Consider the following 18,473-nt stretch of genomic DNA (forward strand, 5'->3'; position numbering starts at 1 on the left):
ATGCACAAGTGGCAGAATAGCTAAATCATGCATTAGTCACATAAGAAGTTGTATATACAAAATTGAGTTTGGTAAAAGAGGGTAAAAATGATTAGAATCTATTTAGGGATAAAGATTCAAATCTAAAACATCAGATGTTAAGCAACTGAAATTTTAAAATATCACAGGTGATACAATTATGGAGCCTATTAATGAAACCATTCCACCTTCCACAGATTTATAATTTGTTGTTTTTTAGACCAGACCTGATTAATTAAACCACTAAATAATGGAGAGTATTGTCTTTAATATGACATGGTAATGTCTCTCTAATACATGTAGTATTAAAGGACAAGAAAATAATTAAAAAAAAATATTTTGTGAGTGGGTTTTTGATTTTTGGTGTTGTTTTCTTCCTTTAGGAAAAACCTGATTGTCAAAATATTTAATAGCTGTATATTGAAACAACTAATAGACCACTTCTAAAACACCAGGATTTTCAAAGCCTAATTGCTTGGGCAGTCTTATGTAGGTCTTTGCATATACTTCTTAGCTCAAAGATTCATGAAAGTACAAATCTTTCAAACCCTGGCTGTTTAGCTCATTATCATTCAAAGACAAGGTTGTATCTTCTTAAAAATACAGACAAACTGTAGGTGAAAGGGCAGCAACAACATCAAAGAAAGGTGAGAGTTAGTTTGGATGAAGGTTCAACAGCATGTTGTGAGGTAGGATAGAGGAGTATATAGCAGTCTATTGAATTATACCAGTTAGGGTGTTTGGCCTTAAATTCAAAACGATTTTCAGCTCTGTAAGTTAGATGTTTCTATTACTAAATGAATGCACTTCTGTAGATATACTCGAGCAATATGTTTTCCTGTAATATTTTGTGTGACAAACTCCTTATTCATTCTTGAATAAGATTCTCTTGTTCTTTGTGTACGCTGGGTACTGATCCGGTTAAAAGATGTGTGTGTGCTGAGATGACATGAAATGCAGCAATCCCAGAACTATGCATAAACTCTCTCTTGCATGTGATTTATCTTCTTTCTTGCAACCTGAGTACCTAGACTGTGAAAATATGGCCCACGTTTTTAAAAAGTTTATCATCTTTCACCAGAAAGCTCTGGGTAAGCATTTCTGGTATTGTCTTAGTTTAATAGTATAATAAGCACTTCCCAGTAAGTTTCCTTTAGCTAAGTCCTACCTGGCATGTTTTAGATGAATCCACTGAAGTAGATTTGATGTTCAGGATTTAAAAAGAAAAAAAAAAATCCATGTTGATTACTCTCTATTTGAGCTCAGTAGTACTATCTTGTATGTTGTTTTCTTGTTATTATCTTTACACATTCTTATTTAACACTAGTAGAATGCTGCCTGTGTAAATATTCAGAATTTGGTTGAAAGTAACACATAGTGAAAATCTCCAGTAAATTATTGTTTTGTATTTGACCTTCAGGATACCTTTTTGCAGTACCTGGAAAATGTGGCAAGCTTTGGAAAAGCATTTGCTGCCTTTAAAATGCTGTTTGTCTGTGAGTGAGAAGCCCACTTAGACTCTGAGAGTTGTTCATTCACAGTGCCTTATCTGCAAATGTTATGTTTCTAGTGAACTATAATTAAGTTGTGAAGCAGTTATTGCAGAATCAGGGTATGTTACATGAGATCCAGACAAATACAAGCTATCTAGACCTAATATAGTCTGTCACAAAGAGTTCTGCAAATGAAAAATCTTAGGACTTGAAGGAAAACTTTCATTACTGTTCTCTCCACATAGTCACATTCTAAGGCTTCCGGCATCTTTTATGACACAGATCAACTTTCTGCATTCACTAGAGACAGTAGATACACTATGACTTGAATCATTGTATGTTCTTACTAAAAATGGTGTTAACAGTTCATCTAAGAATGAGACGAATGAAAACTTTTTAACTAAGATGGCTTTGCAGTTTGAGTGTTTTTCCTTTTGCTATTGTTTTTTTGTTGTTATTTATTTGATATCTACTGGTATTTATTGAGGTGATTCAGAGTTATGCTTTCTTTATTACATACCATTACTTTGGTATGTAAAGCTGAGCAATTCATGGAAAGAATAATCTTGTCACTGTGACCTTAACGTTTCTGTCTACTAGGGTAAGGAGAACTTGCAGTCAGCAGATATTTTCTATTAGCTATGTCTTATTTGAACTGACTTTAACAATAAGAAGTTGGTTCTTTCAAAGCACTGGTTAAACTGTAATAAGCTTCAATATTAGCAGTATTTTGAGGTAATTATTTTTAAAAATAAGTGTAGAGCAGGACCAAGCATTGAAGCTGTACCATATATTCATCTTTAGAGTGACTTTAATTCCAAACCATACCCATAAACTAAAAACTCATGTAAAATACCTACTGCAAATTAGGTTATTTTGTAAACATGCTCTTGTAAGTCCACTGGCAAATTCCATGATGGAAATCACATAGAATTACTGCAGTTCAATGAAAAATATCATAAAAATAAATACGTATTACTTCGGTGAATGAGATCTCAGGCAAACTGTGTATTATTTAAAACTTGCATATCCAGCTACATTATAATGAGCCATGCTTTTAATCAGATTAATGAGTCTACAGTTTGGCACTGTTCATGACTCACAATAGTCTTCCCCTACGGCACAAGTTCCTAACAACCCTTCATGTATCATTCATTAAACACAGACTTTGTAATAGTATGTACAGCATAAGGACGTACAGGACAAGTGATTTTTGGAACAGTGACTATAAACAACTGTGGTAATCCCTCTCTTCTATATCCAGCTCTTCCAAAAAACCCAAATCAGTTCTGTATGTTCACTCATTTTATGAATGTTGCTAAGATCAAGAATTTTAGAGGGATTTCTGTGAAACAGAAGTCACACAAAATCACACTCTTTTGAAACATGATGATTTTGGAAAGATTAATATATGACTTTTCTCTCCTCTTCAATTAACGTTGACAGAAATGAGCAAAGCCATCAGAAATCTGAGACAGTGTCTACCCCAAGTCAACTTACATGAATGAAACCTGAACTGAAATAAATGTTAACAATGAGATCATCAGTAGGAATCATGCTTCTCCAGGAAGGGTAAGTAACTGTATTTGCAGAAAGAATTATTTGTGTTGTATTCAGATTTTTTTTTTTTTTTTTTTTTTTTTTTTTGTGTCATCATCTGTTCTCTCCTGCTTCTGATAGTTTAATTACTATCACAGTCATATTGACTCCAACAAGGACAGTTTTACATACAAGGCTTTCTACTCAATGGAGAACAATATTTGAAAGGTAGTCATTCCAAGTGAAAGGTACAATGTTTCCTTTGAAAATGGCACTCAAGCACGGTGCTCAGAACAGAAAAAGTTGAGTTCAATTAATTAGGAACTAAGGAATTATGTCATGCTATGAATAGCAAATAAGTTTACACAAAGTATTATCAGTGAGTCAAACAGAATAGCTTTCCACTTCCCAATGCTTCAAAAATTCTCAATTCTAGAATACTTTGAAATAATCTTTTTTTTTTTTTTTTTTTTTTTTTTTTTAAATTTCTGATCATTGCCAGAGTTTCAAATATGTAATAACTTAAGAGGAAGAATAATTAAGAAATATCCCAGGCTACTAATATTTGAGGTCCATCAATGTCAGCTTTGGAAGAGTCGAATTGCACATCTGTTGAAGTTTCAGTCAAAGATGTTTTTGTTCCTGACAAAACAATCCAGTAATTCCTACTCCAAATCTAGTACAAATCTTATAAAGCAAAAACCAACTAAACAAAACAACTTTAAGGAAATGTAAGATAATGTGTTGTTATTTTTATAAATTGACACAATTCTAGTAGTATGGGCTCCTAGAATAAGATAAGGAGCTGAGCAACCATTTTTAAAGCTGAGAAGAGGTCTATGTTGTTACTCAACAGAGTGCTCAAAATCAAACCATTTTGTGTTAGCATTACTCCAATAAACAGGCTTGTGACTGAATTTAAATTAATATGAACTTTTTCAGCATCAAAAAAAGTTTGCATCCCATAAAGTTTGTCTGGGCTCATAGTTAAATCATTCTGGAAGACGTCATCAAGACATCATCAATTTCATGTGTTTCATTTGTCAGCCTAATTCTGTTTATTTTCTAGGTTAGCAAGAATACATACAGCAATGTCTTTGAAAATATCACTTAGCTTTCAGATACTCCGACAAACTAGATTTGATATCACTTCTGACACTTGATATACTGCCTCCAAAAGGCAGTGCTCATGGAAATAGTAAGCGGCACTTACAACTTTGCAACATTATTCTCAAAAGTACTGACTGACTCATGTTCATCTGAAATAGTTTGCAGCTCTAGGGAAAATTAAGGAATGTACTGTATTGTTGTAAAGAAATCTCCCAACAGTGTTAATGTTCAGGCAAAGACAGCTGTATTTCTTATAGATTACAGACATACACACTTTTGTGTAGGGGAAGATTAAACATTGATCTGCAACATGTCATGGGTCTTCAGAAGTATTCAATTATGAAAATCTATTTCAATTAAATTTCTTTATGTAAACATCGTGGCAAAATGTAGAAGAATATAAAATAATAGTAGATTTTTTTTAAGGTGTTCTACAATGCGCACTCCTTTCAATAGCTTCTTTAAGTATGAAATATTATGCTATGATTTTAATAGTCTTTAAATGATATTAAAATTATATATGTACATATATATTTTTTTTTCTTAGTCAAAGCTTAAATAGAATACTTGACCATACTAAATAGCATTTAATTTTGAAAGAAATTTTCTTAAATTGGGAATACCACATTCTTGTGGGTAATATGAGAATGCAGTTCTATTTGTTATTTTGTGGTGTTTGACTTTTTTGCTCTGGCAAAGTACTCTCATTTTACATATGTTCTGTGCATTGGGCAGAATGTGAGAGTCTAGATTCTTAATTGGATGTCCAGCTTCTCTATCATGGAATGTTTTCTTCATTTCATTTCAGCAGAATTTGTCTGAGCTTGCATTTGTCATTCTTAAACCAAATTAGGTGTATTCACAAGCTAAAGAAGATTAGACTTTGTGTTCTGTGTGCCTGTTATTGCTATTTATTTTTTCTCTTCCTAGCAAGCTACCTTTCTTACCATGGGAATGCTCCATAAGTATTTGCATCAACAACAATACATGCTTTAGAGACCTGGAGAAATAATTACTGCAGTGTGGTATTTTGACTTCTGCTTCTGTGAAGATCTAACTGAATGTCTCAAGGAGGTCAGTTTTATGGACTGCTAAAGGAGGTAGGCTTCCTGAAATTACTTACAGTAATTACTTATAAGTCTTACAGTACAAGTACATTTAAACAGTATGTACTGTTGTATGTACTGATGTAATTCCAGGGCAGTCAACTGAATAATTTATCCTAGGGAAAAATAAGACAGCAATTGTTTCCAGCTCCTCATTCTGGATACTCCTGTCATAGTCACTACACTGAGATTTGTGGTTACAGTGATGGAGGGGAAAAAAGAAATGGAAAAAAAAAAAAAAAGTACTGTACTTTCAAGGGTCAAATTTCTGTTGATGTCACTGAAAAAAGAACAGTTTCATTCACAGGAAGACTATAAGATTTTTTCCTCTAGGTGATAGGTAAATATGAGGTGCTCTAAAAGTACTGCCTCCTATTCTGTTATGTTGTCCCATGACATCAAAGATGGGTACTGGTGGTATGGCAGTAGGGGTTGAACCTTCTCACCAATATTCTATTACTTTTTGTTGTCGTGAGACAGATTGCAGCTAAAAAATTGCTCTATCAAATAGTGTTATTGTGCTCTTTATTGTGCATAGTTTCCATGAAAATAAGTAGAAAGCATTCTTTTTGGAGCATCCTACGTCGATTCTTCTGTTTTGGTTCTGGACATCCTTATTTTTTGCATGATATCTGCATCTGTCAGAATCCAAAGAAATCACAGAATCACCACGGTTGGAAAAGACCTCCAAGAACATTCAGTCCAACCATCCACCTACCAACCATATTTCCCCACTGAACCACGTCCCTTACATCTAAACATGGGATGGTAGCCTCATATAGAAGGGACTCCTCTGTTTTATCTCATAGGCACTATATATTGCCTCTCTGTCAACGTCACCTTCAAGGAAAATAACAATTACTTTCTTTTCCCAAATTCTAATTACAAAATGGAATGACTGTAGGTGGATAACGATGGCTAAACAGGGACCAACATACAACACAGAGGAAACAATCATTTGAAATGAGAAATTAGTCTTCTGCTGTGAGGAAAATAAGTCAGTCTTTCTATATTTAAAATAGGAACTTCTGAGAACTTCATCTTTGCTTTCCTATAGCAAAGAAGAAAAATACATGGAAATTTCAGTCCACTTATATTTTCTATGTTTCTGAGAAAAAAAAAAAAAAATTGAATGTAAACTACTGAGTCTCACACCACTGTCTTGGTATGTTGTGGTTATGGCATGTGGGTTATTTATTTATTTATTTATTTATTTATTTCTGAAAATGATGTAAAATTCTTGATGTTCTTCCTATTTTATTCTGAAGATTCTTTTCTGAATGGAACTTTGTCTCCTAATTCAAGTGCCACTAAAATAAAGGTTAACCTCACTGACTGTATATAACTTCAGTGGAAAAGTTTTTATAAATTATCTTGTTGTTTCACAGGCCTTGGAGAGTGCTGTTGTGGATAGCAATGAGGGTGACTCATCTGGCTATAGAGCTGGAAATGGAAATGTAATATTAAAGAAAATAAATAACAAGACTGAAAAGAGAATTAAATGAGGAAATGAGGCGTGAATGCGTGAGACAGAGGTTAGTCTACTGCATGTAAGTAGGTATCACCTAATTGTTTGGGAAGCAGAACTTAGTAAGGGAACTGTAGGATTATGAGTGAACTAGAGCACTCTAGGATATGCCTAGCAATTTCTTTATTGCAGCAGGTAGATCTGCCACTCTGTGGTTTATAAGGGATAGCTTGAAAACCCCTTTCTTTGAAGAAATGCATTATGAGTAGTGATTAATTTGTATTGCTTACGTATGTGTTACAATGGATTATTTGCATTGCCTATAAGCAGTTTATCACATTCAGATTTCCAAAATCATTCTTCTAAAGAAAAAACAAACAAACAACAAAAAAATGTAAATTTACTTTAAAACACAAGAAATAGGTCTTGAAACTTAACATAAGCTTTGTTGCATGAAAATCTGAACTTAGAGCTAGCACTACTTCTTGAGAACTCTTACACTTTTACAAATTGATCTGTAAAGGCAGCTGAGACTGAATTTGGTGCACAGAGATACTTTTCTACGTCATTTGACAACTCACTGTACCCTTACTGCTGCGGAAACACTTTGCTTTTCCTATGTCAGTTACTCAAATGTCAGTACAGCATCAGGTCGTAAAACAAACCCCTCTCCAAAATTTCATGCAAAAATTCATTAGAAAGAATGAATATTTTAAATTTTAACTCCAGTAAATGTAATATATAATATACTATAATATATATAAAATAATATATAATATAATCAAACTATATCTATAATAACTAAATAATGTGTAAGGATGTGCAACTACTCATAAAAGCATTGTTGCTGTGAAATCTCTAAGAGGTTACATAAATGAAAGCAATTAAGAAGAAATTCAAAATAAACCCTATCTTTCAAAACTCTGGGCTTGTGTATACATGTAAGCTACAAACGGAGGACAAAACTGCTCAATAAGTTTCATGTGAAACCTTGTTAGCAATTTGTATCAACAAAATAAATAGAGGTTAATTGAGGTGCGCTCATGCAAAATGTTTATTTTGCTGTCTGAGCAAATAGTTTTTATTTGTAAAACTAATTGAGCCTTTTGCGGTTTGTTTTTTGGAACTGTGATATAGACATTATCATACAATCCTGTTAGAAAAACAGAATAAAAATTGCATGATCAGCTTCTTAATTGTAGATAGTAATGTATTTATATTCATATTATATATTAGTTACATAATACATTCTTATCAATATGTATGAATAATATATTTTCATTATAATTCTTTTGTCAAAATAGATCATATAGAGAGACCTTTTTATTCTCCAGGTTTTATTTTGGATTTGGAAAGAAACAAGAATGGTATAATTGAGGATTATGAGATTTCTTATTTTGTACCTCACAGACTTTAGGATAGTCTTCATGGAAGGGCAGAGGTCTGGATTAATAACAGGAGGTTGCAAGTCTCTGAGTTCAAGCCCACCTGGGTCGGGCCCCACAGGTCTGAACATACAAGTGAGATCAAATAATAATGCTACTTGCCAAAGCCATTATTGATAATTGATGATGTGGTGGAGGAAGCAGGGCTTAGCACAGCTAGACCATATTCTAAACTCATCTGTTTAGCTTCAGACTGGTGGAAGTCACAGCACAGGTCCTTGTAATTAGAAGAAGGCTGTGTCTTTCTTAAATCTGAATAGACTTCGTTCCCAATTATTTCCTTTTTATAGGATGAGCTGTGTCAACACTTTCCAGGCACTTTCCAAGGTCCCCAAAACAAGCTACTGAAATATCACTAAACTTGTGTTCTTGACAGCTAAAAAGACTAAAGACCTAATAGTGTTTGTTATTTGCCTTATAAAAGCCAATTCATTTCCCATACACATAAAATACAAATATAGTCTTTTTTAAAGGAAATGAACCATTTGGAAACTGAAGAACAAAATAATTCCCCAGATTCCCCAGTGTCTCATCAAGTGCTGGAAGCCTGAATCTAAATTTAGAAAAGGCAAATGAAAATACATTCTGTATTAAAGTGTCAAGAGTGGTTTAAAAAATGTTGGTTGTAAAGCAAAGTGTCACTTATAGTATATGTTTGTATATTCCCTAAAAAAAAAAAAAAAAAAAAGCACTAGGACTTCTGAGGTTGGACAGAGCAAGAATAGAATGGCTGCCCTTCCAGATATGCCTAGCATTCAAAGTAGGGTCACTGTGCACAGGAGCTCTTACTGCCACAGCTGTAGAGGAAAATTCAGTTTTTACACTCTCTGCTGCAGTGCAGGATGAGTGGTGGCAGGTCGACATAGCTCTGTTATATCCCACATCATGTGTTTTTGTAAGAGGGGATAGCCAGGTCCAAGGTTCATTTATAAACAGTATAGCAGTCTAACAGAATCTAAGTAACTGCTAAATAGGTCCTGGCTGCTCTAGGTAACTATGTTCATATTTGAAATCTTTTCTCCCTCAGCAAATATTCACCAAATAAAGTGAGTAGCTGTTCCTGCGTTTACTTCCTTGCTAAGACAGATGCTGCCTTATTATCGGTAAACAGCCTTCTGATATAAAATATTAAGTGCGAATCAGAATGGATCTAAATATTTATATTTGAAAGTTGTAGTTGGTCTGTTCCAACAAAAGATGGCACTGCTGTTTTCTTCAGAACTGTAAAGTCTATTCATTGAAATTAAATACTTTTAAAACAGTTCCCTCATGTTTGTCACAGAATATGCTCACTGAGATTGGTATTTGTTATTACTTAGCTATTACTTAGCTACCAAAGGCCTTAGACCTTTGAAAAGCACATATACATCCACAAGAAGTCCCAACTGGAAAAAACTAAGTGCCAATAATTCACAAAATACTCTTACAATTTTAATGCGTTAACACCCTCTTGGAGTCCAATTTAATCTTGATCATTATTTTATGGAGATAGTTTTGCAACAAATAAGAAATAGAAGGAAAATATTTTTGAAGATTCTCCCTGACCTGTCTTTCTTTATTAGATATTTATTAACAATATTTTTTTGAAATGCCCCTGGATCCAGGTGCACCCTTCCTTGACATTTTCTGCCAATATTACGTGTGCTCCTAATAAGATTTTTCACAAGTCTGAACTTGTTCCATTGCCTTAATTCAAATGAATTAGCTTTGTACTTCAGAGCTAAGCAAAAATTAGGTATGAGTACTAATCCCATAAATAGTATAGATTAAGATGACAATAAGGAACGAATAGAATGTACTTTCTTAGTGTGAAATAGACTGCACATCCCCAATTACAAAATAAATTTGCAGTAGGTGTGTTAAAATTAAAGCATCTACCTGTTACCCTGACTAAAACCTAAAAAGAAAGCAAAAGCCAAACCCCCAGACAATAATAACCATGGTGTGTAAATCGTAAGTAGTCATTTCAGATAGAACTAAATTAAAAAAATGGACATATTCAGCATCTTGCAGGAATACACAAAAATCATTCCATATTTGTCATCACCTTATCCCAGTATGATATGAAGTATGTAATTTAGTCTGAATGACACCATCAAAAACTCAAATGTCCCAAGTTATCCAATATGCTTTACATTAAGTGGAACCAAAAAATTCAGATGCGTTTGGATAAAAATTACAATATATTCTGATACTGAGGGAGCTTTTTTCCTGTCATTTTTTGGTGATATTTCTGTATGTCGGAAGCTACATCTCAGATATGCTTTCAACTTTCATTTTGGGTTTGTTTTTCTAAGAGTACAGTCATGTTATGCTGTAAGAGAACCTTTCTTGTTCTTTTTCAATCCTTTCCATACTTTTCTCCAAAACAATGATCAAAAAAAATAAAACCTGCCAGGCAAATGATCCTGTATTCTCAAAGCATCCTGAAGTTGAGAATAAAGGTTTCTTATGAAAAGAAGCATGTAACAAACATCTTTCAAACTACAGTGAACTATTCTCAACATGGTAAAGCCCCAGATATTCCAGCTTCCTTGCTGCTAGTGATCACCTCCATTCAAAATGGCAGCCAGCGGAAGTACTGAGGAAGCAAAAGCTGTAATTCAAAGATGATCACGGAAGCGTATCACAATGAAACTGTAACAGTTCAAACAGTGAAATAATACAATTTCTTAAAACAGTAATACTGACCTTTTTATTGGCAGAGGTGTCTTTCCATGCAGCTCACCAGTCTCACCAGTAAACAGGACAGTGACGCATTGACAAACGCTTACAATTGTCTTCAGTGAGTGGAAGGAGAACTGCAGTTTTACAGGTCTTTGCACATTTGCACAGCAAGACATCACCTTGCCTCATTAAGAATACATTACCACTTTGTTTGTATGTTCAGAGTCTTTTTAATGAGATTCCCCTTAAAATACTGTTCGGAGAGAAGCAGAATATTAGCACATATGTATTTCAATCATATGTTCAATGCAGTAAATTCAGGAAAAAAAAAGAACTGTCAAAGAAGTGCAATACGTGGGTTTTAGATTTTCTCAAAATTAAGCTTTAAAAATTACTATTAAGCTTTAAAAATTATTATAATGTGTATTTTGTCCTTTCCCTTTGTCTTTTGTCCTTTTTCCTTTGTATTTTGTCCTTTTATCCTCTTCTAATATAACCTTGCAGTTGGGCATTTCTCCAACTTTAAACTCTTTTTTTAATTTTCCAGTTTTACCCTGGTTGGTTTTCTTTCTTTCTTTCCTTCCCCCCTTACCTGATGTTCCAGGCTGCCTTATACAACAACTTTGCTCCACATTCTTCCCTTCCTGTCTCAGAACTCTTTGCCCTTTCTGTGTTCTGCCTGCTTCACTGGAGAACTATGTCTATATCATGGCTGCATTCATTCAAGCTGGAAATCAGAAGAAGGTGAGTACTGAAGAGAAACTGCAGGAAACTTACTGTCTTTCGAAGGAGCTGAACTTTCTGTTCACTCATTGCTCATAGAGAGCTCTGCTGACTGCTGTCACAACCCCAACTCGCAGCCGTTCCCCAGAGGTAGCCAAACAGGCACAGCTCAGGAAATTCCTGTAATTGAATTATGTCAGCTGCCGAAAACATTCATTTTATTGCCAAAGTTCTTACAGAAAAGAAGAGAAAGTAATATTGAGAAAAAGAGCTTGAGGAAGAGGGACTGAATTTTATGCTCAAAATTAATGCTAACATAATAAAAAATGTTCATAGTAGTCAACCATATTGCAACCTTTCCCACATCTTAAAAATGTACTTGATTATTTACTGCAATATCACAGTAATTTTCAGCAGGTACTACTGTTTCATGATGCTGCATTAGCAAATCAAGCAGTAGACCAGGGTTTGCAGGTGTCTTTCAAATGCTGCCATTCTTTCACAATTCGTACCACAACAAACAATGATATGCAGAGTTAAAAAACACTCAGCGTTTCCTGCAGGTGATATTTATTTATCAAGATATCATCATATACTAATGTAGATATGCTGAAAACTTAGAACTACGTTTAGATTAATTCATAACGAGGACGTATTTAACATAGCATAGGGATAATTAGGGAATTTGAGGTAAAGGACACTTTGTTTTTGTAGTTCCTACGAAATTACCATGCATTAAATTTAGTGAAAATCCTTTAGACCAATTCGTTTTCTGAGTTATCTAGTTATTAAACAAGTTACCTCCCCATATGTGTAAAAATGTCGTAAATGCATTCCTTAAGATCACATCAAAATCTATATGCTAAAAGGCTAAGCACGGTGCAATGGCAATAGAAAACATGTCAGAGTATGGTATCACTGTAGCATGACCAAATTCCCTGAAATGAAGGCTTGGGCCTCGATCTTAAAATTCAGTTGGATGTTTTTGTATTGTTTTCAAGAGTTTACTGTAGATAATCAAGAATCTTGAGTAAGAGATGATTAGAAAAACTGATTCTAAGCTGAAGACTTCAGCTGCCTAACACAAGATGACTGTATTAATAAAGAATTTGAAACATGAGTTAAGCTTTCACAGTATCAAATCCATACAGAATCAGGAAAAATAAAAAATAATTAGACTGAAGAAACTCAGAGGAGTAGTGTAATCTCTTTGTCTCTGAGAACGGCACATCATAAATATTTCTTCAGTCATCAGAGAAAAATAATTTTGGCTCTTCTCCCCTCTACTGCTGCTCATAAAATAGAGGAGCTGTGCCTCTGTAATTAGCTTGGAAGGTAGCTTCTCCTCTTCCTCCCACCACCTGCGTTAGCTTGAAAACAATAGTTTCATACTTACAGCACAATTAAACACAAGGCACTGACCTTTCTGTGGCATAAGTGAGAAATGGTCAAGATTAAAGCCAGTGGTTAGCGACATCAACTCCTGGAAGCATTTATAATCTCACTGGGCTTGAAGTTCATGAGATCCCCACTGTGTTGTGGTTTGAAGCAATTCTGAAAGGAAATAAACACATTCTGCTGTTTGTTCCTGTCTTTGCAAATGCATTTTGTAGCTGTAGTTGTAGTTTTGTTCTCTTTGGAACATATGAAATTTAGAATAAATACCTAAGGTGCTCACTGTCCTGATCAATAGCCAGTACACTATTTTAAATAAATGGTTAGACTGCTCTCTCAATCTCTGGCAAATGGAATTTGTACACACTTACTTACCTTTAAATTTATCTACACTTGAATATGTAGTTTTTTGGACCAGGTGAAAAAGTCAGGAATCTAATAAGGAAATGATCTTAAAAAGAGGTTTTTAATTTCAATTAAAAAATTAATTTTGTTCCAAAATTTGATATTGAAAATCTGTCACAAAGAAATTTTACAGTTCTAGATTTCTGCTATAGATTAAAATAAATACATCTAGAACATTTCTGAAACAGAACATGCTCTTTTTCTTCACAACTTGCCTGAAGAAACCAATGTTTTCCTTTGGTTCCTAAAAATTGAAATCAATACTGTTGAATTTCAAACACACTAGTACTGTATGTAAACTTTGTTTCAGTTCACATTTTGATTAATGGATCAAAGAGCTTTGTTAATACAATTCTGAATTCTGATTATTTCAACATTTATTTCAAACTGCTTTTTTTTAATCACACTTGGAAACATACCAGAAACGCCCACTTTAATTATTGATACTATTCAAAATCAGTATGAAAAAGTAAACACAGTCTTTGGCCTCTGTCTTAAAAATGGCAATTAAAGTAATGTAGAATATAAATCCAATATCTAGATTACAGTATGCAAAAATAAATAAATAAATAAAAAGTTATTTTAATTTGTGACATTTGCAACAGGTGTAATTAGGACTCAATCTCTGTTTGTGTTAAATGCAGCTTCCATGTGGAATATTCATAACATTAAAAAAAAAAAAAAAGTTTTAAAAAGTTCTGGAGTACCAATAAATTATTTGATTCTAATTTCTGTGAGGTCAAAAAGAACTATGACTTTTTCCTCAAGATTTACATCATTATAATTTAAAAAAAATACAGGATTCCCTAACCTTGTACTTTTCCACTGGTATCTCATCTTTTTTCCTCTCTTTGGTTTTATGTTACTATTCCTCTTGTACCTCAAAATTTGAACCCTTGAGTTCAATCATCTCAGACCTGGAAAGAAGGGAAAGATGAAACAATTAGTTGCTACCTTGAGGGTTCCACAAAGTTATTCTTGCAGTTCTGAGGAAACTTCACAGATTATGACTTTCAAGCTCTAATGGAAAGGACCCAATGGAAAACAGAAGAGCTATCAAATGATCTGTTAGTTGTTTGTGTGATGCTATCATCTCCTAACAATATGCTAGTTGTATCTAGCTCCTTCCCAATAATAAAATAACAGATGTTATTATTCTATAAGAGCTGCTTTGAAAGTAACACCTCCTATTTTATTATGCTGGCCCACGGCATCAGAGGTGCATGCTGGGGGTAGAGGATGAATTTTCCCACCATTAAATTTTGTTGCTGTGAGACAAATGGTAGCAGAGGGGCACTCTGACAAAATGGTGTATGAAGCAAATGTGTGTAAATGAATTCCTCCATGCTGAGCGTTTGTAGATACCAAACAGTGAATAGATGGTGCACTTCAGCAGTGGCTACTGTGACACTGGGTCACCTCCACCAGTGCAGATTTTTACAAGCGTGGCATGCAGGCTCTTGTTTATCACTGGCAAAGACAAAACAAAACAAAACAAACAAACAAAAAACAAAAAAACAAAAAAACAAAAAAAAAAAAAAACCACAAAAAAAAGCCTATCTTGTGGCAGTGACTATGTTGGAAAAGAGCAGCTGAGAATTTGCTTCATCAAATAGTTTAATTGTGCTCTTTGCATCTGTCGTAGTTCCCACTGAAGTAAATAGGAGGCATTACTTTCAGAGTATAGCCTTAAAGTGAATGACATGCTATACAGATTGCTCTCTATCCAGCCTGTCCTTTTGGAGTGAATTATAGTAAGGAAATGGATCGTCCTCCTTATCTACATAAATTGTATATAATATAGCCTTTTTTAAGTGATGCAAACTCATATACACCTATTAAGGTATTATTTTATTAAACTAATGAGATTAAAACAAACAAACAAACAAACAAACAAAACAGCTAATTAGGTATTTATAACTTGTGTCAAAACAGGCCAATTTCTACCATGACTGATCTGAATCACAGAATTGTAGGCGTTGGAAGTGACCTCTAGACTTCACCCAGTTGTCAGTCCACTTCCCTATACACTTGTCTATCTGGCTTTCCTTTTTCCAGATCTAGTCAGTCCAGTTCCTATCTCAAAGAACTTTCTCACTTCTGATTGTCTTTTTGGGTGTCCTTACATGCTGGTAACTTGCTCATCTACTGATATCATGGTTTTATATATTAGGTGTAAACGTTTGGTCTGTGATTCTTTAATCTCTCATTGAAAGGAAAAACAGCTACCAAAACAGTAGAACAAGATCCAAAATCAAATGCATCCAAAATGGAGACCGACTAGAAAATCACAATGCATTTTCTCAGATTATCCAATACAGGCATAAACGACAGAGAAGTAAAAATTGTGGCCATGAAACTTCTTTCAGATCTTAACATACAAGGATGAAATTGTGTTAAAGATCCTCTCTTATCTCCGTGCTTATTTTATTATTTGGGTTTCTTGATTCTCTACCTGATGATTTATAATCTTTTTATCCTCTTACACCTCCCCCATCTCATGGAAAACATATTATGAAGGATTCTTTTTTTTCACATCACCTTTTAATTTAACCAGAATCTGTTTCTAATTTTAGTGGTTGGGATTATAAATTACTGCAAAAATTTAAACAGATGTGAATTTCCTTCTCATGGTGAGAAGGCAAACCTGGTCCAGATGCAGAACAACAATGCCAAGTGTGGCAATGGCTGGGCTCTCTAATGCTTATAAGGGATATTTTAGATATATATATATATATATGCACATATATTTAAAAACCTCTTGATCTCATTCAAAACATTTTTTGAAGAACAGGCTATTTTGTTCCTATCCATCTTAGGGTGTTTCTTTGCATAGAGATCTGTAATGAATAAAATTGTAAAAGTTGTTGATGGCATGTAACAATTATTTTTAAGGTTCTGTGGAACACCCTTGAACAATTAAGTAAAACTCATACTTTAATATCTCCTATTCTTTCTTTTTATTTTTTTTTTTCTAATTTTGATAGAATAGGCAACATTTTTTTTCCCTTTACACGTGATTTTGTATGTTATTCCATAATATATTGGAAGTTTGGAAATATATAATTTAAAAAGGCGATGTAGCTAAAAAGATAAGGAGACATCTAAGTCATTAGTCCTGTTCAGTTGCCTACAAGTTAAACCAGTCAGTTGAGCAAGTTTATATTCAGTCTGAACTTACATACACCATATATAAAATTTATCAGTCCTATCTGTCATTTGAAAGAAATTTTGGTAAATATGTATAAAATAAATGAATTTTAATTGCTATTATTTTATTAGATAAAAAGCTTAATTACCTTTAGATGAGTTTCAGAAACAAAAAAAAAATCCTTCCAAAAATTCCTGAAGAGCTGAGCAGGACAATCCAACTGAGCTGGTGCAACACGAAGTGATTACTGTGCAGCATCTTCCAGTGGAATGGTTGTTAACTTAATGAAAAATAAAAAATACCATGATTAGCATCAAACGAGGTCCAGTGTTTAATAACATCCAATTCTGATATTTATTTCATTGTGTGACAAAAAGAATGGCTGTATTTATTATGCTTAGGAAAATTAAAGTGGTTTCCATAAAGTTTGAACACGTCTGTTTTCACATAATAGCTTTTCAAGCCAACAATGGTAAAATTATACTGAAAATCTGACCCTGAAAAGAAATTATGTGATTTTTTTTTCTGTGACAACAGAATTAGACAAGATTAAGTAGGTATATAATTGCATTTAAGTGCAATGAATTAAATTCCTTCTTCAATACCACGTATCTTTCATCTAGTACAGGTTAAGTCGTACTTTTTTAGAAACTCAGGACTAATATTTTCAGTTCAGTTTTCATTTTATAGTAATGTCCTCCTTAGGGAAGTCCTGTGAGTGTTCTCATAGAATCACAGTATAATGGCTAGCTCTGATTGGCTCAGTTTGTGTCTTTTCCACAGACTCCCTATGTCCAACAAACCTTGGACAAATTCTTCTATCTAGTTCCGAACGCTCCATCTCTTTTAGCAAAGCTGGTTATGCTCTATTCTTGAAGTGACATGATAATCAGGGCCACCACTGAGAATGCTTTTAACTGGAATTCTGACAGATTTCTTTTCCAGGCTTTTGTCTGTGATGTTAAGATAGATTTTCATATATTATGAGGTAAATAGTGTGAAATAGGTTTTTTGTTCGCTTCCATCCTCAAATCCTCAACTTTAAGATAAATATGCAGGAGAAACCAGTTTGCAAATACAAAGTTGCTCAGTTTCATAATTCTACATCCTAGCATCTTTTTTTTAATTCTCTCCCTTCCACTTTGCCATTTTTCATCTGCACATACATCAAAATGACGAAACAAGTCCTCACTGTAAAGATTTTCTTTCTGCCTTTAAACATAATGCTCACTCACATTCCTAATGCTGTAATGATCATCCAGTATAACTGAAAATTCTTGATGGCTGAGATTCCTTTTCATGAGCAAATTACAAATGGCAGTAAAATGAGTTTTGCCTTTCTTAAGATATTATGTGATTTAGACTCAAACTTATGATTTAAATTAAAGGAAATGTCTTTTACTATCATAATAATTGATTTCAAATCAAATTTGAAAATTTCAAACTCTGATTTCAGAATCCTCCTCAAAGTATATAGAAGGGTTATGTAGTCACTTGTAGACAAGAACACTGTAACATTCTGATGGCTCATGAAGTGGCCATTACTCTTCAGTTTCTCATCTCTATAGTATGGTGTTTTGACTTTGTTCACCGTATGTACTCCTTCAGTGCATGGAGAAAAATTCAGTTAGCTGTTCAAGGAAATGCATTTTTGTCAAAACTTTGTGGGGTTGGAGCAAGGAAAATATCAACTCACAACTGACTCGCAGTATCATTACAATTCAAAACTGCTTCACAGTATCACAAGGATAATATCAACTCACAACATCAACTGCATCTTTGGACTAAAATGTGTATATTAAAATGCAGAAAGGAAGCTCCCTCATCTCAAACACAAAATTTTTCTTGTTATTATTAAAAGAGTTCAAAAAATAAAGACCCGAAGAACGATGAAGATCAAGAATCTCTTCCTGACTTGTTAAAATTGCTGCCCACGATAGACTTTATTTGATG

General features: G+C 33.8%; 2 long non-coding RNA genes across 5 annotated transcripts in view; one reads left to right on the forward strand and one right to left on the reverse strand.

Moving 5' to 3' along the window:
• Positions 1-7,859, forward strand: part of LOC125694523 (uncharacterized) — a 55,552-nt gene extending 47,693 nt beyond the window's left edge. For both annotated transcript variants that reach the window (XR_007377592.1, XR_007377591.1), the window contains exons 2-4: positions 2,958-3,083; positions 5,091-5,260; positions 6,655-7,859. This is a non-coding gene — a long non-coding RNA (uncharacterized LOC125694523). The remainder of the gene's footprint in view (positions 1-2,957; positions 3,084-5,090; positions 5,261-6,654) is intronic.
• LOC125694522 (uncharacterized) overlaps positions 5,558-18,473 on the reverse strand; it is a 106,770-nt gene continuing 93,854 nt past the window's right edge. The window contains exons 3-6 of one of the 3 annotated variants that reach the window (XR_007377588.1): positions 16,669-16,800; positions 14,181-14,286; positions 10,871-13,123; positions 5,558-5,904 (exon numbers count right to left, since the gene is read on the reverse strand). This is a non-coding gene — a long non-coding RNA (uncharacterized LOC125694522). Of the gene's footprint in view, positions 5,905-10,870; positions 13,124-14,180; positions 16,801-18,473 lie in introns of all 3 variants that reach the window. The other 2 variants (XR_007377590.1, XR_007377589.1) reach the window with 2 other exon arrangements.

Source organism: Lagopus muta, chromosome 6 (genome assembly GCF_023343835.1).
Source record: "Lagopus muta isolate bLagMut1 chromosome 6, bLagMut1 primary, whole genome shotgun sequence".
NCBI classification, from domain to species: Eukaryota; Metazoa; Chordata; class Aves; order Galliformes; family Phasianidae; genus Lagopus; species Lagopus muta.